The following is a 27,225-nucleotide window of genomic DNA, read 5'->3' as shown; positions in this document are numbered from 1 at the left end:
GTGACCAGAATAATCTCTCAGCCTGACTTCACCTTATCAGGAATTGGAGAGTGTCTATCCCTTTGACCCCAAGCAGGCCTTGTGACTACTTTAATAAAGAGGGCACAGAAGAAATGACTCTGGGTCAGGTCAGGCATAGCTCTTTGCTGGCCTGGCAGCTTCCAGTTCCTGCCTCTTGGGAGCCATCTGCCTTAGACATGTGTTCACCATTAGGTCTCTGTGTAGTAAAAAGTCCAAGTCATGTGGAGAGGCCTGGAAGATGTGGCACCTGTAGAATGATGGAGGCCAAGGAGTACTGAGGCACCACACATGAGGGTGAGGAAGTCCTCTTGGAAGTGGATCCTCTAGTCCTCGCCTGCCCAGCTTGTGACATGGAGAGCAGAGATGCACCATCAGCTGAGACTTTCTGACCCACAACATCAAGGGCAGCTTAACTGATGGTTTTAACTGTTGGGGTCATAAGTCACTTGTTTCTTCTGGGCCTCTATTGGTTCATCAGAAAAAGGACAATGGTACCTTTTTCTCTGTTTCATAGGGTTGTTGTCAGATTTATCATGAGGTCATACTGAGATAATATGTGAAAGTTGTTTTACAGGTTAAGAATGCTAAGAAATGGAGCACAGTGGGTAGGCTCAAAACATGTGACTTAGCCAAGCATAGTGGTATGCCCCTGTAGCCTCAACTACTTTGGAGGCTGGGGCAAGAGGATCACTTGTGTTGAGGGGTTGGAGATTGCAGTGAGCTGTGATTGCACCACTGTACTCCAGCCTGGGTGATGGAATGAGACTCTGACTCAAAACCAAACCAAACCAAAACAAAACATTTTTATTAAAAAAAATTTTTTTTGAGATGGAGTCTCACTCTGTTGCCCAGGCTGGAGTGCAGTGGCACAATCTAAGCTCACTGCAACCTTCACCTCCTGGGTTCAAGTGATTTTCCTGTTTCAGCCTCCCATGTAGCTGGGACTACAGGCACATGTCACCATGTCCAGCTAATTTTTGTATTTTTAGAGAGATGAGGTTTCACCACGTTGGCCAGGCTGGTCTTGAACTCCTGACCTCAGGTGATCCACATACCTCGGCCTCCCAAAGTGCTGGGATGGGAGGTGTGAGCAACTGCATCCAGCAAATTTTTTTTTTTTTTAATGTGATGTGTCCCAGTGTGCACGGTGAATGTGATAGATGCTGGTTGTTCTTATGATCACAGCTCTTGAAGACCCTGGTATCATCTATCTTTGGTCCTCAGGTTTCCTTGCTGACTCCTATCTTTCTCTTTTTTTAAAAAAATATATTTTTTAGAGACAGGGTTTCCCTCTGTCACCCAATCTGGAGTTTAGTGATACGATGATAGCTCAGTGCAGCCCTGACCTCCTAGACTCAAGTGATCCTTCCGTCTTAACCTCCTAGGTAGCTAGGACTACTGATGTGAACACCACCACTCCTGGGTAATTAAAAAAAAATTTTGGAGGTGGGGTCTCACTATTGCCCAGGCTTTTCTTGAACTACTGAACTCAAGTGGTTCTCCTGCCTCAGACTCCTGAGTAGCTGGGACTCCAGGTGTGTACCACCACACCTGGCTAATTAAAAAAATTTTTAGGGATGGAGTCTTACTATATTGCCCAGATTGGTCTCAAACTCCTGGCCTCAAACTGCTCTTTTGCCTCCGCCTCCCAAGTAGTTGGGACTACAGGTGTGCACCACCACACCTGGCTAATTAAAAAACTTTTTTTTTTTTAGGGATAGTGTCTTACTGTATTTCCCAGTTTGGTCTTAAACCTCTGGCCTCAAGTGATTCTCCTGCCTCAGCCTCCCAATTGGGACTACAGGTGTGAGCCACCACACCCAGTTAGCTTCTATTCTCTAAGCCAGTTACATGTCATATGTCAGAGGACCCCAGGGAAGGGTAGAGGAGATCCTGATTCTAGAATTCTGTTTTATGATTCTTGTGCTATTGACATACTGGCCACTCCAAAACACAAGGCCCAAGGAAATTTCACAATTTCCTTGAGGAGTCCATTTGCATAAGTGTCTATCCATGCAAACTTGTTGAAAGTGGGGTAGAGTATGCAAGAAACTGTTGATGTTATTGCTAATTGGAAGGCAAAACAGTCAATTATGAATGCATCTCCTTCTAGAGGAATCTAAATCAAAGTGCTTGTCTTTTGTGAATCCCAAATGCATCTGTGAGTGCTAAGATATCCCCCTTGTGGGTGTGTGGGAGTGAGAATGGATATATGGCTTAATGACTGGAAACACAATTGCTGTCTTGTCTTGTCTTGTCTTTTCTTTTTTTTTTATTTGAGACAAAGTCTCACTCTGTCTCTCAGGCTGGAGTGCAGTGGCATGATCTTGGCTCACTGCAACCTCCATCTCCCAGATTCAAGCAATTCTCTTGCCTCAGCATCAGAGTAGTTGGGATTACAGGCCTGCACCACCATGGCTGGCTAATTTTTGTATTTTTAGTAGAGATGGGGTTTCACCATGTTGGCCAGCCTGGTCTTGAACTCCTGACCTCAAATGATCTGCCCACCTTGGCCTCTCAAAGTGCTGGGATTACAAGCATGAGCCACCATGCCCAGCCAGGATTGCTTTCTTAGAGACCATCTGTGAGAACCAGAGATGTGGATCTACTCAAAATGTAGTAGGGGAAACCAATGGTGAAACCTCAGTAAGACAGAGTACAGTCATCAGGTCCAAAAAACTATTAATAGAAACAGGCTTGAAATCAAAGACTAAGACAGGGCTCTGGTCAGTAAATGTGTCTGGATCAGAGAAGACTCAGGATGTTACCAAATTGAACTGGGGTCCCCTCACCCAGTGCAGTAAAGCCAAACATCCACACTGAGGTTTTGCAGCAGGAGAAATGAGGACATTTATGTGCAGGGCACCAAGCAAGGAGAATTGGGTAGCTCACACTTAAGACCTGACCTCCCCGATGGCTTGTAAGCAAGGATTTTTAAAGGCAGGGGTAAATTTCAGGGAAGTGGAAATTGCAGGCAAAATTGTAAACCAATACATGGAGGTTATACATTGATTTGGCCCAAAAAGGCAGGATATTTTGAAGTGGAGAGGCTTGCAGGCCAGAGGTGGATTCAAAGACTCTGATTTGTGATTGGTTAAGAAAATGAAGCTTTGTCTAAAAACTTGGGGTCAAGCAGAAAGGAATGTTAAGGCCTGGCCTGTGGTTGTGACTTCCTCCAGGCCCTGCAGGAAGAAATTTAGAACAAATAATAGCAGCAAAAGTTCAGTCCTCAGCTCCCCCTTATCTGAGATCGATACACCAGCAGATCTGTTTGGTGGGGCCTGGGTTTCTTCTTGCTTACAAAGTTGCTCACTTACTTCTCAGGGCTAGCTAGGTGCCTGGAATTTCCTTAAAGGAACTCAAGATTTTCCTTTATTTCCATCCTTCGGGGGCCCAGCAGGCTTCTAAGAAGGTTCCCTGCTCCTTCTCAGGGATGAATGTGGTAAACATCTCTCAAGAAGCCTGTCTGCAGTGTGTGCTATCTCACTGTAGGGTGGCCAACTGTTTTTTGTTTTGTTTTGTTTTTTTGAGACAGGATCCCACTCTGTCACCCAGGCTGGAGTGCAGTGGTTCCATATTAGCTCACTGCAACCTCTCCCTCCCAGGTTCAAGCAATTCTCTGGCCTCAGCCTCCAGAGTAGTTGGGGTTACAGGTGTACACCACCACACCCAGCTAATTTTTCATATTTTTAGTAGAGATGGGGTTTCACCATGTTGGCCAGGCTGGTCTCAAACTCCTGACCTCAAGTGATCCATAGGCCTGGGCCTCCCAAAGTCCTGGGATTACAGGCATGAGCCACTGTGCCTGGCCTGGCCAACTGTTTTGTTTTGCCTGGGACATCCCTGGTTTTAGCACTGAAAAACCCATCTCCTGGGAAATCCCTCAGTCCTGGACAAACTGGGATGGTTGGTCACCCTTGATACCTGACTTCTTGCCTTGATTTAAAGGGTCAGAGATGGGGCAGAAAGTACTTAGACAGACACACCCTATATCAGAAAGGAGGCTGCTGGGGACCCAGCACAGTGTATACTCCTTGTAGGGCCCATATATAATAGAACAAGTTGATTGGCCTGTATTCTGCTTTGTGACATTGCTAGTGGTGGTGAAGAAGGGCTCAGCACAACCAAACCATGCAGAGCTGATTCAGCTACTTTCACACCTCCCTGGGTCAGGGGTTGTATATGACCCTGCTCATGCCTTTCCTGGTAAACCACTAGTACCCTTGGTAATAGCAGCCTCTGAATGTGGGCCATTGTGACAGGTCCTCCTATAGGAGACAGGAGCCTAACTTTGGAGAGTCCTAGCGGCAGAGAGCACAAGCTGTGTGCTAGTGGGAAAGTGACCACAGACGTGATCCAGTGTTTCATCTGCAGACTCTAAATATTTACTGACCTCAAAAGCAAATCCAACAAAAACAAAACTTGACAACTGGGACCTAATTAAACTAAAAAGCTTCTGCACAGCACAAGAACCTATCAACAGAGTAAACAGACAGCCGACAGAAGGGGAGACAATATTTGCAAACTATGCATCTGACAAAGGACTGATATTCAGATTCTATATGGAACTTAAACAAATCAACAAGAAAAAAACCCCAGATAACCCCATTAAAAAGGGGGCAAAGGACATAAACGGACACTTTTTGAAAGAAGACATACGAGTGGCTAACAAACATGAAAAAATGCTCAACATCATCAATCATTAGAGAAATGCAAATCAAAACTACTATGAGATACCACAGCACACCAGTAAGAATGGCTATTAATAAAAAGTCAAAAAACTCCACCAGATAATGGCAAGGTTGTGTAGGAAAAAAAAAACCCCGCTTATACGCTGTTGGTGGAAATGTAAATTAATTCAGCCCCTGTGGAAAGCAGTTTGGAGATTAATCAAAGGACTAAAAGTAGAAGTACTTTTTGACCCAGCAATCCCATGACTGGGTATAGGCCCAAAGGAAAATAAATTATTCTACCAAAAGACACCTACACCTGTATGTTCTTCACAGCCATATTCACAATAGCAAAGACCTAGAACCAGCGTAGGTGCTCATCAACAGTGGACTGAATAAAGAAAATATGATACAAGTAAACCATAGAATACTATACAGCCATAAAAAAGCATGAAATCATGTCTGTTGTAGCAACATGGATACAGCTGAAGGCCATCACCCTGAAGAAATTAATGCAGAAACAGAAAACTGATTGCTGCCTGTTCTCATTTGTAAGTGGGAGCTATTCACTGGGTACACATGGACACAAAGATGGAATGATGGATGCTGGAGACTCCAAAAGAGGGGAGGGAGAGAGAGGGGAAGGGTTTGCAAAACTACCTATTGGGTACTATATTCACTCTTTGGGTGACTGGGTCAACAGAAACCCAAACTTCAGCATCATGTAATATTCCCATGGAAGAAACCTGCACATGTACCCCCTGAATCTATAATAAAATACAATAAATAAATGTTTACTGATATTATATTAAGTCAGGTTCTCAAATATTAGCATACACCAGAATCTCCTGGAAAGCTTGTTGAAACACAGATTCTTGGGCCCCATCTCCAGAGTTTCTGATTCAATAGAATTGGGAAAGCGTTTGAGAATCTGCATTTCTAACCAGTTCCACGTTGATGCCGATGCTGCCAGTCCAGAGACCAAGTTTGAAAACCACTAGATTAGTTGCCAGGAACTCTGACATCTCAGGAAAAGCCCAGCAAGGGGGGAAATCATTCCTGTTTTACAGAAAGAATGTATGTCGAGCAAAAGGGACAAAATGGTTGCCAAAGTGGCTACCACTAAGTGACAGAGCTGGGGATTTAAATTACTCTTTTCTGACTGCAACTCCAGGCTCTCTGTCTCCATCTGGCTTCCTTCCCATTTGAAGGAGAAGCATGCCAGGAATGGTTGTGCTCTTAACTTCTGAAGAAGTCCACATATTCCAGGTGTCTACATTGATTTAATCCATTCTTCTCATAGTCTACACTGAACTCCAGGTAGTGAATAAGAAATCAAATTCAAGATTGAGGAGCTTTATCCCTATTGTAAAACATGCAACTTGTCCACTTTCTGAACTTGGTTTCCTTGACTGTATTTAACACCTCATCCTGTCTCCAATCTGATACCGTTATTTGAATGCAAATTATAGGTCTTTGGGAAAGGTAAGTGTAGACACATTCTAACTCCTAACAGAGGCTGCCCATGCAGTTTGGAAATCAGTATTTTGTAGAACTCTTTTCATGTTTTAATGAAGACAGTGTCATGGAGATGAAGGCTTTTAGAATCCTGGTATCATGTTACCTGGATTTCAGAACGCTCAATTGGGAAGTACAATTTCACTGACTTTTGGAGTCAAATGTCCTGGGGCTGGACAGGGCATTAGTAATTAGAATTCATTACTCTTTTTCAAAAGTAGAATTGTTGTATTTTTTCCTAGGTAGCTTTTTGTTAAATGAGATTGTACAAGCCTTGAAGTATTATTATGACATTAATAATTGCATATGAATACATTCTGGAATCATTGACCTTAAAAGACATGGGAAGATGTATTATTACCTATTGCAAAGAGTTGTTCCTGGAGAGACCCATGAGTCAGATGAGCTAATGAGATGCACTAGTCCGTTCTCGCACTGCTATAAAGAACTACCTGAGACTGGGTAACTGATAAAGAAGGTTCAATTGACTCATAGTTCCACAGGCTGTACAGGAAGAATAACTAGGGAGGCCTCAGGAAACTTACAATCATAATGAAAGGTGAAGAGGAAGCAGGCATATCTTTCACATGGCCAAAGCAGGAGGAAGAAAGTGAAGAAGGAGGTGCTACCCACTTTTTTTTTTTTTTTGAGATGGAGTCTCGCTCTTTTGCCCAGGCCTGAGTGCAGTGGCCCTATCTCGGCTCACTGCAAGCTCCGCCTCCTGAGTTCACGCCATTCTCCTGCCTCAGCCTCCCGAGTAGCTGAGACTACAGGCGCCGGCCACCATGCCCGGCTAATTTTTTGTATTTTTAGTAGAGACGGGGTTTCACCATGTTAGCCAGGATGGTCTTGATCTCCTGACCTTGTGATCTGCCCATCTCAGCCTCCCAAAGTGCTGGCTACACCCTTTTAAACAACCAGATCTCGTGAGAACTCACCATCACAAGAACAGCACTCACTATCACAAGAATAGCAAGCGGGAAATCCACCCACATGATCCAATCCCCTCCCACAAGGCCGCTTCTTTAACATTGAGGATTACAATTTGACATGAAGATTTGGGCAGGGACACAGATTCAAAACACATCAGATGCTGATAAGCCAGTGTCATGTGCTTGTAAAAAAAAAAATTTGATGGTAATCAGGAAAAAGAATAGATGTGTTAAGAAAAAAGGCATCTTCTACCAACTGCATTTAATTATTTTTTTTTTGAGACAGTCTCTCTCAGTTACCGAGGCTGGAGTGCAGTGGCACAATCTCGGCTCACTGCAGCCTCCGCCTCCTGGGTTCAAGTGATTCTTGTGTCTCAGCCTCTGGAACAGCTGGGATTACAGGTGCACACCACCATGCCCGGCTAATTTTTGTATTTTTAGTAGAGATGGGGTTTCACCATGTTGGCCTGGCTGGTCTCAAATTCCTGACCTCAAATGATCCCCCCACCTCCACCTCCCAAAATGCTGGGATTACATGGTAAGCCACCGCACCTGGCCCATTTAATTTTTTTGATGGAATATCTGTACTATTGGATTGTGGAACTATGGAATATACATAGAGTCTACCAAGGCATTTGATATTTTCTAAGTTTGAAATTTGGGTTGTATGGCATTACAACCACATGGATTCAAAATAGATTAAACATCTGGACTAAAAAGATATTGATGGTGAATTAATGTCAGGCCAGAGTGGAAGTTCAGGGAGATGGAATTCAGGGCTCCACTCAGAGCCACATCTGATGTCTTGGAATCAGTGACTTAGATGTTCTAGAAAGGGTAGCCATAGTCATCATGCTGGATGACACACTGGAGAGTGAAACCCATCTCATGAGGCCAGAGTGGTGAGCTAAGCATAAAAATGTGGAATTTAATTGAAATCAATATGGAATCATACATTTGCACCTTAAATTGCTCAGTTACAGCCTGAGAGAGACCTGGTTTAGCAAGTGTGAAACATTGAAAGTTTTATTTTTTATTTTTATTTTTTTTTGAGATGGAGTCTCGCTCTGTTGCCCAGGCTGGAGTACAGTGGTGCAATCTTAGCTTACTGAAACCTCCACCTCCCAGGTTCGAGCGATTCTCCTGCCTCAGCCTCCTGAGTAGCTGGGACGATAGGTGTGCACCACCATGCCCAGCTAATTTTTGTATTTTTAGTAGAGACAGGCTTTCACCATGTTGGCCAGGCCAGTCTTGAACTCTTGACCACAGGTGATCCGCCTGCCTCGGCCTCCCAAATTCCTGGGATTACAGGTATGAGCCACCACACCCGGCCTCACTGAAAGGTTTTAGTTGACTACAAGCTCAGTATGCATCCATGTCAAGAGTAGTTGACCAAAAACAGAAGGAAAGAAAAAAAGCCCAATACAGCAATTTTAGTTTGGATTAATAGAGGCAAATGGCCTGGAATGAGCAAGGCAACAGGTGCACTCTGCACACCTTGCAGACCCAGATAACTCCTGGAATACTGTGCTTAATTCTGGGCTGGACCCACCAACCTGGGACACATATCAGGAAGAGAGTGCCTGCAGGCCCCTTGTTTGGAGTGTTCTGTAATCTCAGTCCTGAGCCTAGGCTTCCACATTATGAGAAAAAGGCATTCATTCATTCATTCATTCATTCATTTAGCACTTATTCTCTCAAAAGCCCTTGAATGTGTTCAAAGGTGGATCTACTTTGAAGCTGGTGAAACTGAAGCTTCAAACTCCTTTCTTGCCTCAGTTTTTCTTCCAAGGTGTTGGATAAGCCTCAGCAATGTGTTTGTATTCTCATATGTTTTTCCTAAATTCATAAACCTAATACATTATAAGTGTCATTTTTACTGAATCAAACTTGGGTTCCCCCACCCAATGCAGCAGAGCCAAACACTGACATGGGGATTTTCAGTGAGAGAAAGTGAAGTGGTTATTGCAGGGCGCCAAGCAAGGAGAAGTAGGTAACTCATGCATAAGACCTGAACTCTCTGATGGCTTGCAAGGAGGGGTTTTTAAAGATGGGAAAGCAGAGGTTACAGGCAAAACCATAAATCAATGCATGGAGGCTCTACGTTGGTTTGACCTAAAAAGATGGGACATCTAAAAATGGGGGCATGGGGGCACAGGTAATACATGGTTTCTGATTTCAAAGGTTTTCTGATTTGAAATTGGTTCAGGAGGCAAAGCTTTGTTTAAAAATTAGGGTTCAGTAGAAAACAATGTTAGCTCTGGCCTGTGAGCATGGCTTCCTCCAGGTCCCGCAGGAAGAAATTTAGAACAACGGGGGTCAGGGTTCAGGCCTCAGCTTCCCCTCATCTGAGGTCTCTGTGTCAGTGGATCCATTTGTTGAGGGTCTGGGTTTCTGAAAAGCAACTTGGGGTCATATGTTAAGATGTTATCTTTAGTTTCTATAGGGGACCAAACATCTCTTCACTGTAACTTCCTTGGCTATCATTTTAAGCCACTATTACCTTCTTGATTATCAAGTTGCTCATTTACATCTCAGAGCTGGCTGGGTGCCTAGAATTTCCCTTGAAGGAACTCAAGATTTTCCTTTGGCAGTGGGCTGGGCATGGTGGCTCATACCTATAATCCCAGCACTTTGGGAAGCCGAGGAAGGGGGATCACTTGAGGTCAGGACTTAGAGACCAGCCTGGCCAACGTGGTGAAACCCTGTCTCTACTGAAAATACAAAAATTAGCCAGTGTGTTGGTGCTTACCTGTAATCCCAGCTACTGAGGAGGCTGAGGCAGGAGAATCACCTGAACCTAGGAGGCAGAGGTTACAGTGAGCCAAGATTGTGCCACTGCACTCCAGCCTGGGTGACAGAGCAAGGCTCCGTCTCAAAAAAAAAAAAAAAAATATATATATATATATATATATATAACATGAAGGATACAGCACCACTGAAAGAACATCTATGACCTGTTGGTAAATGAGGGTCATTGTAAAATTGTGATTTATAATAAGACATATATATTATATTCCCCCATCTCCTTGCACATGGCTCCTAAAAGGTTTTGTAATCTCCAAAGTGATTTTTTTTTCTTTGAAACCGAGTTTTGCTCTTGTTGCTGAGGCTGGAGTGCAGCAGTGCCATGTTGGCTCATTGCAACCTCTGTCTCCCGGGTTCAAGCAATTCTCCTGCCTGGGATTACAGGTGCCTGCCACCACACCTGGCTAATCTTTTGTATTTTTAGTAGAGATGGAGTTTCACTGTGTTGGCCAGGCTGGTCTTGAACTCCTGACCTCAGATGATCCACATGCCTCAGCCTCCCAAAATGCTGGGATTACAGGTGTGAGCCACCATGCCCAGCTGCAGTGTGTCTTTTTGTAGGCTAATATGATGACTGGTGGCTGCTGGCTCCTGCAGAGCCTCAGGATGGGACTGGTTGCCAGGGGAAACAACCACGTGTTTAGAAGGTTGGAACTTTCAGCCCAACCCTCGACCTCCAGACAGGGGAGAGGGGTTGAAGGTTGTGTTGATCATCAGTGGCCAATGATGTAATCAATCATACCTATGTCATGAAGCCTCCATGAAAACCTTAAAGGACAGGGTTCAGGGGCCTTCTGGATAGCGGGACACATTGGGGTTCCTGGAGGGTGGTGAGCCTGGAGAAAGCGCAGAAGCTCCCCTCCCCTTCCCACATGCCTGGCCTCATGCTCATCTCCCATCTGGCTGTTCATCTCTATCCTCTGTAATATCCTTTGCAATAAATAGGTGAACATAAACATTTCCCTGAGTTATATGAGCTGTTCTGGCAAATTAATCGAACTCAAGGGGGGGTTGTGAGAATCCCTGATTGATAGTTGGTCAGAAGCACAAATCACAACCTAGGGCTTGTGATTGGCATCTGAAGAGGGGGGTAGTTTTTGGACTGAGTCTTAAATCTGATGCTATCTCTGGATAGATTGTATCAGAACTGAATTGAATTGAATTATAGGACCTCCAGTTGGTGTCTGCTGGAGAACTGCTTGGTTGGTGTGTGGGGGAAACACCCCCCTCCATATCCTACACATCTGATGTCAGAAGTGTTGTGTTGAGTGATGTGTGATTTTCTTTTTTTCCTATCTCTCAGAGTCATCAAGACAAAGAGTATTTGAGATTTGTCCTTGTGCAAGAAATGTCTCCAAATCTTACAGTTATCAAAGAAATTAACTTTATAAACATAATATCACTATTAACAAGTTATGATGCTCAAATAAACATTTGCAAACCCTCGATAATACGAACCTAGTTTTAGTCAACCATACTTGCTAGCAAAAATGATATTACAAATTTAAAAATCATTTCAAAAGGCAATCAAGAGTTATGTGGCCAAAAAATTGGAGGTTAAAAATGTATTACAAAGGGGTGTCAGGTAGTTAAGAAATAAACATATCTGTTCTTTTCCTGGTTTTGTTATATTTGTCTATTTTTAAAATTTGTAATTGGTAGTGCGCTCTTCCTTCATTCTAAATAAATACTCACTTTGTACTGAATCCGGTGTTTATAATTTTAGATTATTTTTCTTAAAGAAGGCTTTTCAAATTGTATAAGCTACAGGAGCCACAAAACCTACATCCACCCTGGCTGAGTTTTAGAGAAATTTAAATACAGATGTGGCCAGTGACTGGCAAAGGAGTTTATTATTGGGAACAAGCCCCACAAAATCTGGCCATAAACTGGCCCCAAAACTGGCCATAAACAAAATCTCTGCAGCACTGTGACATGTTCATGATGGCCATAAAGCCCATGCTGGAAGGTTGTGGGTTTACCGGAATGAGGGCTGGGCAGAAAGCCGCTTAAAGGCATTCTTAAGCCACAAACAATAGCATGAGCAATCTGTGCCTTAAGGATATGCTCCTGCTGCAGTTAACTGGCCCAACCTATTCCTTTAATTCAGCCCATCCCTTCATTTCCCATAAGGGATAATTTTAGTTAATCAAATATTTATAGGCTCTCAGCTCTGAAGGCTCTGAGACCCCTGATTTCCCACTTCTAGCACTGCTGGTTTAGGGTGTGTGTCTTTAATTCCTCTAGTGCCGCTGGGTTAGGGTCTCCTTGACTGAGCTGGTCTCGGCAAGTGTCACCCAACATGGGGCTCGAATCCTGGTGGAAGGGTCACCGGAGTGACAGTTGGAGAACGTGGAACTAGCTGGAGGACACCCGAGTACTCTTAAAGCAATCCCTGTGGTGAGTAAGAAGGGGAGCTCAGAAATGTCAGGGTAACAATGGGACAAGTGTGGGGTCTGGTTTGTTCCGCATTGGAACTTTTTCACACTGATAATGAGGAGGAAGGAGAGTATAGTGAAGTAACAGAAGAGGTTACAGAACATGTTTATTTACCAGCTAAAGCTAAAGTGGCAAAGGAAGGAGAGGTTCATCCCTACCCTTTTGCACTCCCTCATTATTATTTTGAAGATAAAAACCCTCAAGATCTTTCTTTTCTGGAGGACACTGGGGGAAAAGTAGTTGCCCCAGTGACTGTTCAAGCAGCACCTCAAGTGACCGCTCTCAGTTCTATTCAGGCAGGAATTTAGCAAGCTAGATGAGAAGGTGATTTAGAGGCTTGGCAGTTCCCTGTTAGAATACACCCCCCAGATCAACAGGGAAATATTATAGCTACATTTGAGCCATCTCCTTTTAAATTACTCAAAGAATTTAAACAAGCTATAAATCAGTATGGACCAGATTCTCATTTTGCAATGGGACTGTTAAAGAATGTTGCTGTTTCTAGTCGGATGATTCCTACTGACTGGGACACTCTTACTCGAGCTTGTCTAACTCCTGCTCAGTTCTTACAATTTAAAACTTGGTGGGCAGATGAAGCTTCCATTCAGGCTGCTCACAATGCCCAGGCCCACCCTCAAATTAATATAACTGCAGACTAACTTTTGGGGGTTGGCAGCCAGGCTGGTTTAGATGCACAACTGGTCATGCAGGATGATGCCTTAGAACAGCTTAGAGGAGTGTGCATTAGAGCTTGGGAAAAAATCACTTCAGGTGGGGAACAATACCCTTCCTTTAGTGCTATAAAACAGGGACCAAGAGAACTATACATTGATTTTATAGCTCTGTTACAGGAGTCTCTTAAACAGATGATTGCAGATTCAGCTGCTCAGGATATAGTGTTGCAGTTATTAGCTTTCAACAATGCTAATCCCGATTGCCAGGCTGCTCTGCAACCTATCAGAGGGAAAGCACATTAAGTTGATTATATCAAGGCCTGTGATGATATTGGATGTAATCTGCATAAAGCTACTCTGCTAGCACAGGCAATGGCAAGACTGAGAGTGGATAAGGGAAATACTCCATTTCCTGGAGCTTGTTTTAACTGTGGGAAGCATGGTCATACTAAAAAAGAATGTAGAAAAAAATCAGTGAGTCAGGCAGCCAGATAGGGGAAAAAGGAAAACTGCTGATCCTGAAATATGTCCAAATGTAAAAAAGGAAAACATTGGGCTAATCAATGTCACTCTAAGTTTGATAAAGAAGGGAACCTGATTTCGGGAAATGCCATGAGGGACCCATCCCGGGCCCCATTCTAAACCAGGGCATTTCCAGCTCAGGCCATTCCCTCACCCCTGTACAATGTCTGTCTCCCCCACAGCCGGTAGTGCCACAGTAGATTTATGCTGCATGAAAGTTGTGAACCTGGGGAACCCCTGCAAAAGGTCCCAACAGGAGTCTCTGGACCCTTGCCAGCAGAGACAATAGGATTACTTTTAGGAAGGTCTAGTTTAAGTTTAAAAGGCATACAAATACATACAGGAGTCATTGATTCAGATTATAATGGGGAAATTCAAATTGTTGTATCTACTTCTGTTCCCTGGAAAGCAGAGCCAGGAGAGTGTATGGCACAGCTCCTGATCGTGCCATATGTGGGAATGGGAAAAAGTGAAATTAAATGAACAGGAGGATTTGGAAGCACAAATAAACAAGGCAAAGCAGCTTATTGGGTAAATCAAATTACTGATAAATGTCCTACCTGTGAAAAAACTATACAGGGAAAGAAATTTAAAAGTATGGTAGATATAGGAGCAGACATTTCAATCATTTCTCTACAGCACTGGCCATCTGTGTGGCCAATTCAACCCACTCAATTTAACATAGTTGGAGTTGGTAAAGCCCCTGAAGTATATCAAAGTAGTTATATTTTGCATTTTGAAGGGCCCGATGGATAACATGTGACTATTCAACCAATTATAACTTCTGTACCTATAAATTTATGGGGAAGAGATTTATTACAACAATGGGGAGCACAAGTTCTAATTCCAGAACAATTATATAGCCCTCAAAGTAAACATATGATGCATGAAATGGGATATGTCCCTGGTATGGGACTAGAAAAAAATTTGCAAGGTTTGAAAGAACCGCTTCAAGCAGAAAAACAAAGTTCTCGCCAAAGATTAGGAAATAGCTTTTGATGGTGGTCATTGTTAAGCCTCCAGAACCTATACCTTTAAAATGGTTAACAGATAAGCCAAGATAGAGCATTGGCTGCTAAGTAAAGAGAAACTGGAAAGATGGCCGAATAGGAACAGCTCTGGTCTACAGCTCCCAGCATGAGCAACGCAGAAGACAGGTGATTTCTGCATTTCCATCTGAGGTACCGTGTTCATCTCACTAGGGAGTGCCAGACAGTGGGCGCAAGTCAGTGGGTGAGTGCACCATGCGCCAGCAGAAGCAGGGGCGAGGCATTGCCTCACTTGGGAAGCGCAAGGGGTCAGGGAGTTCCCTTTCCTAGTCAAAGAAAGGGGTGACAGACGGCACCTGGAAAATTGGACCACTCCCACCCGAATACTGTGCTTTTCCAATGGGCTTAGGAAACGGTGCCCCAGGAGATCATAGCCCGCACCTGGCTCAGAGGGTCCTACGCCCATGGAGTCTCGCTGATTGCTAGCACAGCAGTCTGAGATCAAACAGCAAGTCGGCAGCGAGGCTGGGGGAGGAGCGCCAGCCATTGCCCAGGCTCGCTTAGGTAAACAAAGCAGCTGGGAAGCTTGAACTGGGTGGAGCCCACCACAGCTCAAGGAGGCCTGCCTGCCTCTGTAGGCTCCACCTCTGGGGGCAGGGCGCAGACAATCAAAAAGACAGCAGTAACCTCTGCAGACTTAAATGTCCCTGATAGCTTTGAGGAGAGCAGTGGTTTTCCCAGCACGCAGCTGGAGATCTGAGAACGGGCTGACTGCCTCCTTAAGTGGGTCCCTGACCCCTGACCCCCAAGCAGCCTAACTGGGAGGCACCCCCCAGCAGGGGCAGACTGACACCTCACATGGCCGGCCAGGTACTCCAATGGACCTGCAGCTGAGGGTCCTGTCTGTTAGAAGGAAAACTAACAGAAAGGACATCCACACCAAAAACCCATCTGTACATCACCATCATCAAAGACCAAAAGTAGATAAAACCACAAAGATGGGGAAAAAACAGAGCAGAAAAACTGGAAACTCTAAAAAGCAGAGTACCTCTCCTCCTCCAAAGGAATGCAGTTCCTCACCAGCAACGGAACAAAGCTGGACGGAGAATGACTTTGATGAGCTGAGAGAAGAAGGCTTCAGACGATCAAATTACTCCGAGCTATGGGAGGATATTCAAACCAAAGGGAAAGAAGTTGAAAACTTTGAAAAACATTTAGAAGAATGTATAACTAGAATAACCAATACAGAGAAGTGCTTAAAGGAGCTGATGGAGCTGAAAACCAAGGCTCGAGAACTACGTGAAGAATGCAGAAGCCTCAGGAGCCGATGCGATCAAATGGAAGAAAGGGTATCAGCCCTGGAAGATGAAATGAATGAAATGAAGTGAGAAGGGAAGTTTAGAGAAAAAATAATAAAAAGAAATGAGCAAAGCCTCCAAGAAATGTGGGACTATGTGAAAAGACCAAATCTACGTCTGATTGGTGTACCTGAAAGTGACGGGGAGAATGGAAACAAGTTGGAAAACACTGCAGGATATTATCCAGGAGAACTTCCCCAATCTAGAAAGGCAGGCCAACATTCAGAATCAGGAAATACAGAGAACGCCACAAAGATACTCCTCGAGAAGAGCAACTCCAAGACACATAATTGTCAGATTCACCAAAGTTGAAATGAAGGAAAAAATGTTAAGGGCAGCCAGAGAGAAAGGTCAGGTTACCATCAAAGGGAAGCCCATCAGACTAACAGCGGATCTCTTGGCAGAAACCCTACAAGCCAGAAGAGAGTGGGGGCCAATATTCAACATTCTTAAAGAAAAGAATTTTCAACCCAGAGTTTCATATCCAGCCAAACTAAGCTTCATAAGTGAAGGAGAAATAAAATACTTTACAGACAAGCAAATGCTGAGAGATTTTGTCACCACCAGGCCTGCCCTAAAAGAGCTCCTGAAGGAAGCACTAAACATGGAAAGGAACAACCGGTACCAGCCACTGCAAAATCATGCCAAAATGTAAAGACCATCGAGACTAGGAAGAGACTGCATCAACTAACGAGCAAAATAACCAGCTAACATCATAATGACAAGATCAAATTCACACATAACAATATTAACTTTAAATGTAAATGGACTAAATGCTCCAATTAAAAGACACAGACTGGCAAATTGGATAAAGACTCAAGACCCATCAGTGTGCTGTGTTCAGGAAACCCATCTCACGTGCAGAGACACACATAGGCTCAAAATAAAGGGATGGAGGAAGATCTACCAAGCAAATGGAAAACAAAATAAGGCAGGGGTTGCAATCCTAGTCTCTGATAAAACAGACTTTAAACCAACAAAGATCAAAAGAGACAAAGAAGGCCATTACAGAATGGTAAAGGGATTAATTCAACAAGAAGAGCTAACTATCCTAAATATATATGCACCCAATACAGGAGCACCCACATTCATAAAGCAAGTCCTGAGTGACCTACAAAGAGACTTAGACTCCCACACATTAATAATGGGAGACTTTAACACCCCACTGTCAACATTAGACAGATCAACGAGACAGAAAGTCAACAAAGATACCCAGGAACTGAACTCAGCTCTGCACCAAGTGGACCTAATAGACATCTACAGAACTCTCCACCCCAAATCAACAGAATATACATTCTTTTCAGCACCACACCACACCTATTCCAAAATTGACCACATACTTGGAAGTAAAGCTCTCCTCAATAAATGTAAAGGAACAGAAATTATAACAAACTATCTCTCAGATCACAGTGCAATCAAGCTAGAACTCAGGATTAAGAATCTCACTCAAAACCGCTCAACTACATGGAAACGGAACAACCTGCTCCTGAATGACTACTGGGTACATAACGAAATGAAGGCAGAAATAAAGATGTTCTTTGAAACCAATGAGAACCAAGACACAACATACCAGAATCTCTGGGATGCATTCAAAGCAATGTGTAGAGGGAAATTTATAGCACTAAATGCCCACAAGTGAAAGCAGGAAAGATCCAAAATTGACACCCTAACATCACAATTAAAAGAACTAGAAAAGCAAGAGCAAACACATTCAACAGCTAGCAGAAGGCAAGAAATAACTAAAATCAGAGCAGAACTGAAGGCAATAGAGACACAAAAAACCCTTCAAAAAATTAATGAATCCAGGAGCTGGTTTTTTGAAACGATCAACAAAATTGATAGAGCACTAGCAAGATTAATAAAGAAAAAAAGAGAGAAGAATCAAATAGATGCAATAAAAAATGATAAAGGGGATATCACCACCGATCCCACAGAAATACAAACTACCATCAGAGAATACTACAAACACCTCTACGCAAATAAACTAGAAAATCTAGAAGAAATGGATAAATTCCTCAACACATACACCCTCCCAAGACTAAAGCAGGAAGAAGGTGAATCTCTGAATAGACCAATAACAGGAGCTGAAATTGTGGCAATAATCAATAGCTTACCAACCAAAAGAAGTCCAGGACCAGATGGGTTCACAGCCGAATTCTACCAGAGGTACAAGGAGGAACTGGTACCATTCCTTCTGAAACTAGTCCAATCAATAGAAAAAGAGGGAATCCTCCCTAACTCATTTTATGAGGCCAGCATCATCCTGATACCAAAGCCCGGCAGAGACACAACAAAAAAAGAAAATTTTAGATCAATATCCTTGATGAACATTGATGCAAAAATCCTCAATAAAATACTGGCAAACAGAATCCAGCAGCACATCAGAAAGCTTATCCACCATGATCAAGTGGGCTTCATCCCTGGGATGCAAGGCTGGTTCAATATATGCAAATCAATAAATGTAATCCAGCATATAAACAGAACCAAAGACAAAAACCACATGGTTATCTCAATAGATGCAGAAAAGGCCTTTGACAAAATTCAACAACCCTTCATGCTAAAAACTCTCAATAAATTAGGTATTGATGGGACGTATCTCAAAATAATAAGAGCTATCTATGACAAACCCACAGCCAATATCATACTGAATGGGCAAAAACTGGAAGCATTCCCTTTGAAAACTGGCACAAGACAGGGATGCCGTCTCTCACCACTTCTATTCAACATAGTGTTGGAAGTTCTGGCCAGGGCAATTAGGCAGGAGAAGGAAATAAAGGTATTCAATTAGGAAAAGAGGAAGTCAAATTTTCCCTGTTTGCAGATGACATGATTCTATATCTAGAAAACCCCATCATCTCAGCCCAAAATCTCCTGAAGCTGATAAGCAACTTCAGCAAAGTCTCAGGATACAAAATCAATGTACAAAAATCACAAGCATTCTTATACATCAATAACAGACAAACAGAGAGCCAAATAATGAGTGAACTCCCATTCACAATTGCTTCAAAGAGAATAAAATACCTAGGAATCCAACTTACAAGGGATGTGAAGGACCTCTTTAAGGAAAACTACAAACCACTGCTCAGGGAAATAAAAGAGGATACAAACAAATGGAAGAACATTCCATGCTCATGGGTAGGAAGAATCAATATCGTGAAAATGGCCATACTGCCCAATGTCATTTATAGATTCAATGCCATCCCCATCAAGCTACCAATGACTTTCTTCACAGAATTGGAAAAAAACTACTTAAAAGTTCATATGGAACCAAAAAAGAGCCCGCATCGCCAAGTCAATCCTAAGCCAAAAGAACAAAACTGGAGGCATCACGCTACCTGACTTCAAACTATACTACAAGGCTACAGTAACCAAAACAGCATGGTACTGGTACCAAAACAGAGATATAGATCAATGGAACAGAACAGAGCCCTCAGAAATAACACCACATATCTACAACTATCTGATCTTTGACAAACCTGAGAAAAACAAGAAATGGGGAAAGGATTCCCTATTTAATAAATGGTGCTGAGAAAACTGGCTAGCCATATGTAGAAAGCTGAAACTGGATCACTTCCTTACACCTTATACAAAAATCAATTCAAGATGGATTAAAGACTTAAATGTTAGACCTAAAACCATAAAAACCCTAGAAGAAAACCTAGGCATTACCATTCAGGACATAGGCATGGGCAAGGATTTCATGTCTAAAACACCAAAAGCAATGGCAACAAAAGCTAAAATTGACAAATGGGATCTAATTAAACTAAAGAGCTTCTGCACAGCAAAAGAAACTACCATCAGAGTGAACAGGCAACCTACAAAATGGGAGACAATTTTCGCAATCTACTCATCTGACAAAGGGCTAATATCCAGAATCTACAATGAACTCCAACAAATTTACAAGAAAAAAACAAACAACCCCATCAACAAGTGGGTGAAGGACATGAACAGACACTTCTCAAAAGAAGACATTTATGCAGCCAAAAAACATGAAAAAATGCTCACTATCACTGGCCATCAGAGAAATGCAAATCAAAACCACAATGAGATAGCATGTCACACCAGTTAGAATGGCAATCATTAAAAAGTCAGGAAACAACAGGTGCTGGAGAGGATGTGGAGAAATAGGAACACTTTTACACTGTTGGTGGGACTGTAAACTAGTTCAACCCTTGTGGAAGTCAGTGTGGCGATTCCTCAGGGATCTAGAACTAGAAATTACATTCAACCCAGCCATCCCATTACTGGGTATATACCCAAAGGACTATAAATCATGCTGCTATAAAGACACATGCACATGTATGTTTATTGCGGCATTATTCACAACAGCAAAGACTTGGAACCAACCCAAATGTCCAACAATGATAGACTGGATTAAGAACATGTGGCACATATACACCATGGAATACTATGCAGCCATAAAAAATGATGAGTTCATGTCCTTTGTAGGGACATGGATGAAATTGGAAATCATCATTCTCAGTAAACTATCGCAAGAACAAAAAACCAAACACCGCATATTCTCACTCATAGGTGGGAATTGAACAATGAGAACACATGGACACAGGAAGGGGAACATCACACTTTGGGGACTGTTGTGGGGTGGAGGGAGGGGGGAGGGATAGCATTGGGAGATATACCTAATGCTAGATGACGAGTTAGTGGGTGCAGCACACCAGCATGGCACATGTATACATATGTAACTTACCTGCACATTGCGCACATGTACCATAAAACCTAAAGTATAATAATAAAAAAAAAAAGTAAAGAGAAACTGGAGGCTTTAAAGGAATTATTTACTGAACAATTAGAAAATGGGTGCATAGCTCCAACATTTTCCCCTTGGAATTCTCCAGTTTTCATAATTAAGAAAAAAATCAGGTCAATGGAGAACGTTAACTGACTTAAGAGCCATGAATTCAGTTATATGACCTATGGGAGCATTACAGCCAGGATTGCCTTCTCCTGCTATAATTCCAAAAAATTTGCCTTTAATAGTCATAGATTTAAAAGACTGTTTCTTTACTATCCCTTTAGCTGAGCAAGACTGTGAATGGTTTGCATTTACAATTCCTGCAGTAAACAACTTGCAGCCTGCTAAGCATTTTCATTGTTTCACAGATGGGTCTAGTAATGGTAAATCTTCTTATTCTGGCTCAAAAAGTAAAGTTTTCCAGACATTCTATACTTCAGCTCAAAAAGCAGAGCTTGTAGTAGTAATTGAGGTATTGACTACTTTTGATATGCCTATTAATGTGATTTCTGATTCTTCATATGTGGTTCACTCCACACAGTTAATTGAAAATGCTCAGTTACAATTTCATACAGATGAACAACTGATGACTTTATTTACCCAATTGCAAACAGCAGTTAGAAGTAGAATGCATCCTTTTTACAGCACTCACATTAGGGCTCATACACCTCTTCCAGGACCTTTGACTGAAGGGAATCAAATGGCCGATCACCCAGTTGCTAATGCAATATCTAATGCTAGACACTTTCACAATTTAACCCATGTTAATGTCTCTGGTCTCAAATGCAGATACAGCATTACCTGGAAAGAAGCTAAAGCTATTATGCAGCGATGCCCAACTTGACAAATGGTATGTATATTCCTCACCTTTTACAGGAACCTAACTCTCTTTGGCAAATGGATGTCACACATGTTCCCTCATTTGGGAGACTAGCTTATGTACATGTATGTGTGGACACCTTTTCTCACTTTGTCTGGGCTACATGCCAAACAGGAGAGTCTTCTGCCTGTGTTAAACATCATCTTTTACAGTGTTTTGCAGTGATTGGCATTCCAGCTTCTATTAAAACAGATAATGTCCCAGGCTATACTAGCCAAGCTCTAGCTACATTTTTCTCTATGTGGAATATTAAACACATTACTGGTATCCCATACAATTCTCAAGGACAAGCCATAGTGGAAAGAATGACTCTTTCCCTAAAACAGCAGTTGCACAAGTAGAAAGGGGGAGACAGAGAATATGGAACCCCACAGATGCAACTGAATCTAGCATTATTAACTAAATTTTTTGAGCCTGCCCAAAAGGCCAAATGTTATCAGCAGCTGAACAGCATCTACAGAAACCAGCTGCAAAGACAGAAGCAGAACAACTGATTTGGTGGAGAGATCCGATAAAAATTTGGGAAATAGGTAAAATAATAACTTGGGGTAGAGGTTATTCTTGTGTTTCTCCAGGCCAAAATCAACATCCAATTTGGATACCATCAAGATACCTGAAACCTTATCATGAGCCAGATTCTGGGAGGATCCCAAGGACCCCTCAGTTGCAGCCATGGCGAGACTGACACTGAGGAGGACCCCAACTGTCACAAGCAACACCTGTCGAACACAGCCACTCACCTGGGGACAGATCAAGAAGCTGTCACAGATGGCAGAAGAAAACGTGAGGAAAGCGGGACAACCAGTCACAATGAGTAATTTAATGGTAGCTATGATAGCGGTTATCACCACTGCCATGAGTATTCCTTCAATAAAGGCTGACACAGAGAACAATGATACTTATGGACATATTTATCAATCTTGGCTGGTAATAATGCCTGGATATAATCACTCTATGACATAGTTACACATGCTTTCTGATCTCAGTATTTACCATAATAAATCTGCTCCTATAATTGAAGCATCCTACCCTCAAAAACCTATTTGTAAACAAAATTGAACCTGGCCAGAAATAACGAACATACTTGTTTAGGAAGATTGCATTGCAGAACAGGCAGAGGTGCTGCACAATGATTCCTGTGGAATCATTATTAATTGGTCCCCTAAGGGGATGTTTAGTTTGAATTACACCTCTCAGTCTGCATGCCACGGCCACTCTATGTTCAGCTGGTCTGAACAAAATGGTCAGATGGTAGAAATGATAAGAACTACGGCAAGAGTTCCTATTATCTGGAACCATGGTGGTATAGTGGCACCTCAACCTCAAATGATATGGCCCACTGTAGGAGCTAAACATTAAGGATTTGTGTAAACTATTAATAGCTCTTAATAAGATCAAAATTTGGGAAAGAGTAAAAAAGCACCTTGAAGTACACTCTACAAACTTGTTTTTGGATATAGCAAAATTAAAAGAACAAGTATTTAAAGCATCCCAGGCACACCTGACCTTAATGCCAAGAACTGGAGTGCTTAAAGGAGCTGCAAACAGATTAGCAGCTAGTAACCCATTAAAATGGATAAAAACACTTGGAAGCTCTGTAATTTCAATGATGATTGTGCTTTTAATCTGTGTTGTTTGTCTTTGTATAGTCTGCAGATGTGGATCCTGACTCCTGTGAGAAGTAGCTCACCATGACAAAGCTGCCTTTGCTTTTATCAATTTGCAAATCAAAGAAGGGGGACATGTTGGGAACAAGCCCCACCCCCAATCTGGCCATAAACTGGCCCCAAAACTGGCCATAAACAAAATCTCTGCAGCACTGTGACATGTTCAAGATGGCCATAAAGCCCATGCTGGAAGGTTATGGGTTTACTGGAATGAGGGCAAGGAACACCTGGCCTGCCCAGGGTGGAAAACTGCTTAAAGGCATTCTTAAGCCACAAACAATAGAATGAGCAATCTGTGCCTTAAGGACATGCTCTGCTGCAGTTAACTAGCCCAACCTATTCCTTTAATTTGGCCCATCCCTTCGTTTCCCATAAGGGATACTTTTAGTTAATCGAATATCTATGGAAACAATGCTAATGACTGGCTTGCTGTTAATAAATACATGGGTAAATCTCTGTTCAGGGCTCTCAGCTCTGAAGGCTGTGAGACCCCTGATTTCCCACTATACACCTCAATATTTCTGTGTGTGTGTCTTTAATTCCTCTAGCGCCACTGGGTTAGGGTCTCCCTGTCTGAGCTGGTCTCGGCAGTTTATCATATAGGAGGAGAGATGAGACAAATTCATCCAAGAAGAATGCCTGGCGGGATGTGACAAGTCTCAAGAGAAATGTTAATGATTTTGGGGGTTCAGGGGTCTCTGGGGACACCTTCACCAACATCTCAGCTCTCCCTGCCAGCCTTTTTTTTTTTTTTCTTCTAGAGACAGGGTCTTGCTTTGTCACCCAGGCTGGAGTGAAGTGGTGCAATCATAGCTCACTGTAACCTGAGCTCAAGCAATCCTCTCACTTCAGCCTCCTGAGTAGATGGGATGACAGGTGCACACCACCACACTGGGCTAATTTTTATATTTTTTGTAGAGAAAGGATCTTGCTATGTTGCCCAGGCTGATCTCAAACTCCTGGCTTCAAGCCCTCTTCCTGCCTTGGCCTCTCAAAGTTCTGGGATTACAGGCATGAGCCACTGCACCTGGACCCTTTTTAAAAAAAATTTTAGATTCGGGGGTACATCTGCATGTTTATTACATGGGTATATTGCATAATGGTAAGCATTAGGCTTCTAGTAAACGTATCACTTAAATATTGAACATTGTATCCAATAGGTAGTTTTTCAACCTCTCCCTCCCTGGCCACTTTGGGAATCATCAGTGTCTATTATTTTCCATCTTTCTGTCCATGTATACCAAATGTTCACCTCCCACTTATAAGTGAGAACAGCTTTCTGCTTCTGAGTTAGTTCACTTAGGATAATGGCCTCCAGCTCCATCCATGTTCCTGCAAAGGACATGGTTTCATTTATTTTTATGTCAGCCAGACCTTCTTGCATTCACAATACTCTTCCTAAAAGGAAGGCTGCTTAAAAAAAAATTACCCTTCCATGTATAAACTACATGCTTAAAATGACACATCCATGTCTCTCTTATGCTGTTTTCCTGGCCTGTAATGTCCTTCCCGCAAAGGAATGTCCTGAGTCCACAGCAGTGTTACAGAGAGGCAGTGGATTCCAGGCTTGAGACCTGGGCTCCCTTCCTCACCAGCTACATGAGCATGGTTAGCTCATTTGACCTTTCCTCACTTCTAAAGTAGAGACTAAAATACCAACCAATGCCAACCTCAAGCACTATAGAAAGGCACTAAATGGGTTCATGCATGTAAAATACTTGTCAACTTTAAAGCTCTGAACAAATGTTACATGTTATTACTACCAATCCTTCAATGCCCAATTCAAATGCTACCACCTTTACAGTCTCCCCCAGCCCCCACCCCATCAATCATCCCTTCTTCTGCGCATAATACTTGCTTCTCTGCTGTATTATTATTGTAAAGTCATTTGCTTATTTATTCATTCATTCTTTTATTTTATAAATAGGAGACACTTGCTCTCTCTCCCTGCATTTATAAACTGTCTGGGCAGAGACTGTCTTGTTCTTATTTGTGTCCTCGAGAGCGTGTAGCTCATTATCTTACACCCTCTAAGGGCTCAGTAATGGCTGTTTTTCAGGGGTGACATATGAGTTGTGCCTTCGAGGTTGGGAGGATTTAGATTAGGTGTGGATGGGTATTCCTGGGAGATAAGGTACAAGTCCTGCTTCCTTCTAGGTGGTAATTCCATCATGGCTGGACATTATAGAATCATCTTGGTGAGCTTTAAAAGACATGGGGGTGGTTGACAGGGTGCGGTGGCTCATGCCTGTAATCCCAGCACTTTGGGAGATCAAAGCGGGTGGATCACGAGGTCAGGAGATTGAGACCATCCTGGCTAACACAGTGAAACCCCGTCTCTACTAAAAATACAAAAAAAAAAAAAAAAAAATTGGCTGGGCGTGGTTACATGTGCCTGTAGTTCCAGCTAGTCGGGAGGCTGAGGCAGGAGAATGGCATGAACCCAGGAGGTGAAGCTTGCAGTGAGCCGAGATCACACCACTGTACTCCAGCCTGGGCAACAGAGTAAGACTCTTATCTCAAAAAAATAGAAATAAAAATAAAAATAAAAAAGACATGGGGGCCAGGTGAGGCGGCTTATGCCTGTAATTCCAGTGCTTTTGGAGGCTGAGGCAAGATCACTTAAACCCAGGAGTTTGAGACCAACCTGGGTAACATAGCAAGACTCTGTCTCTACAAAAAAACTTCTAAAAATTAGCCAGGTATGGTGGTACACACCTGTAGTCCCAGCTATGCAGGAGGCTAATGTAGGAGGATCACTTGAGCCCAGGGGCTGAAGGCTGCAGTGAGCTATGCTTGTACTGCTGTACTCCAGACTGGATGAGAGAGCAAGACCTTGTCTCAAAGAAAAAAAAAAAAGAGACAAGGGGCTACTTGAGCCCCGACCCCACAAATTCTACTTTAACTGTCCTGGAATGATACCTAGCATTGAATTGTGGGTTTTGTGTGTGTGTGTGTGTGGTTGTTTGTAAAGACAGGGTTTTGCTATATTGCTCCGGCTAGTCTTGAACACCTAGCCTCAAGCAATCCTCCTGCCTTGGCCTCCCAAAGCACTGGGATTATTAGCGAAAGCCAACATGCCCAGCCCATTGAATTCTTTTTAAACCACCAGTTCCCTCCAGTGATTCTAATGTACACCTGGGTTTGCAGCCACAGCTCAAAGACAATGTTATTAATTGGTGACTGACACTCACACACCTAGCAATTGTCTTTAGTTCACTGACCCATCATGGGGATGACTATGGGGATAACAAATCCTACTTAATTTCCTCATGCCTGAATCTTGGGTGGCCGACCTACCCCTTCCCCTCACTCAGCTGTGCCTGATAAGTGGTCTTTGATAGTCATTTGTGTTTTTGTGACCTGCAAAGGCCAGGTCAGACATGCCACCAATAGCTTTCTAGTTTATTGATTTAAGAGTCCATTATTTCATTGAAGGAAGCGGTGGGCGGGCCAGGGAGACATGGCCGTGCCAGGACTGCACATTCTCCTGTTTGCCACCTTTCTAGAACCTCTCCCTCTGCTCCATGGATTGAAAAACAAAAAGGGGCCAGGTGCGGTGGCTCACACCTGAAATCCCAGCACTTTGGGAGGCTGAGGTGGGTGGACCACCTGAGGTCAGGAGTTTGAGACCAGCCTGGCCAACATGGTCAAACCCCATTTCTACTAAAAATACACAAATTAGCCAGGCATGATGGTGAGTGCTTGTAATCCCAGCTACTTGGGAGGCTGAGGCAGGAGAATCACTTGAACCCAGGAGGTGGAGGTTGCAGTGAACCAAGATCTCACCACTTCACTCCAGCCTGGACAAAAGAGCAAAACTCACTTAAAAAAAAAAAAAAGAGACAAAAAGGATAGATCCTTTCACCAAAAGGACAGATCCATTCATCAAAGAGCTAAAGAAACCTTCAGAGAGTCTCCCCCATTTCTCACTTTTCCATTTCGTCTCACTGTTTCTAGAGCTCTAATTGAATTTTTACACTTCATTTATTTG

General features: G+C 42.9%; 1 long non-coding RNA gene across 3 annotated transcripts in view; it reads left to right on the top strand.

Moving 5' to 3' along the window:
* Window positions 1-22,457, top strand: part of LOC129040760 (uncharacterized) — a 39,260-nt gene extending 16,803 nt beyond the window's left edge. For 2 of the 3 annotated variants that reach the window (XR_008503723.2, XR_008503725.2), the window contains exons 3-5: window positions 12,197-12,349; window positions 21,474-21,534; window positions 22,140-22,457. This is a non-coding gene — a long non-coding RNA (uncharacterized LOC129040760). The remainder of the gene's footprint in view (window positions 1-12,196; window positions 12,350-21,473; window positions 21,535-22,139) is intronic. The other variant, XR_008503724.2, reaches the window with a different exon arrangement.
* Window positions 22,458-27,225: the final 4,768 nt, after the last annotated feature.

Source organism: Pongo pygmaeus, chromosome 6 (genome assembly GCF_028885625.2).
Source record: "Pongo pygmaeus isolate AG05252 chromosome 6, NHGRI_mPonPyg2-v2.0_pri, whole genome shotgun sequence".
Classification (NCBI taxonomy): domain Eukaryota; kingdom Metazoa; phylum Chordata; class Mammalia; order Primates; family Hominidae; genus Pongo; species Pongo pygmaeus.
Note: the sequence above shows the minus strand (reverse complement) of the source record. Positions and strands in the feature narration are given on the sequence as shown.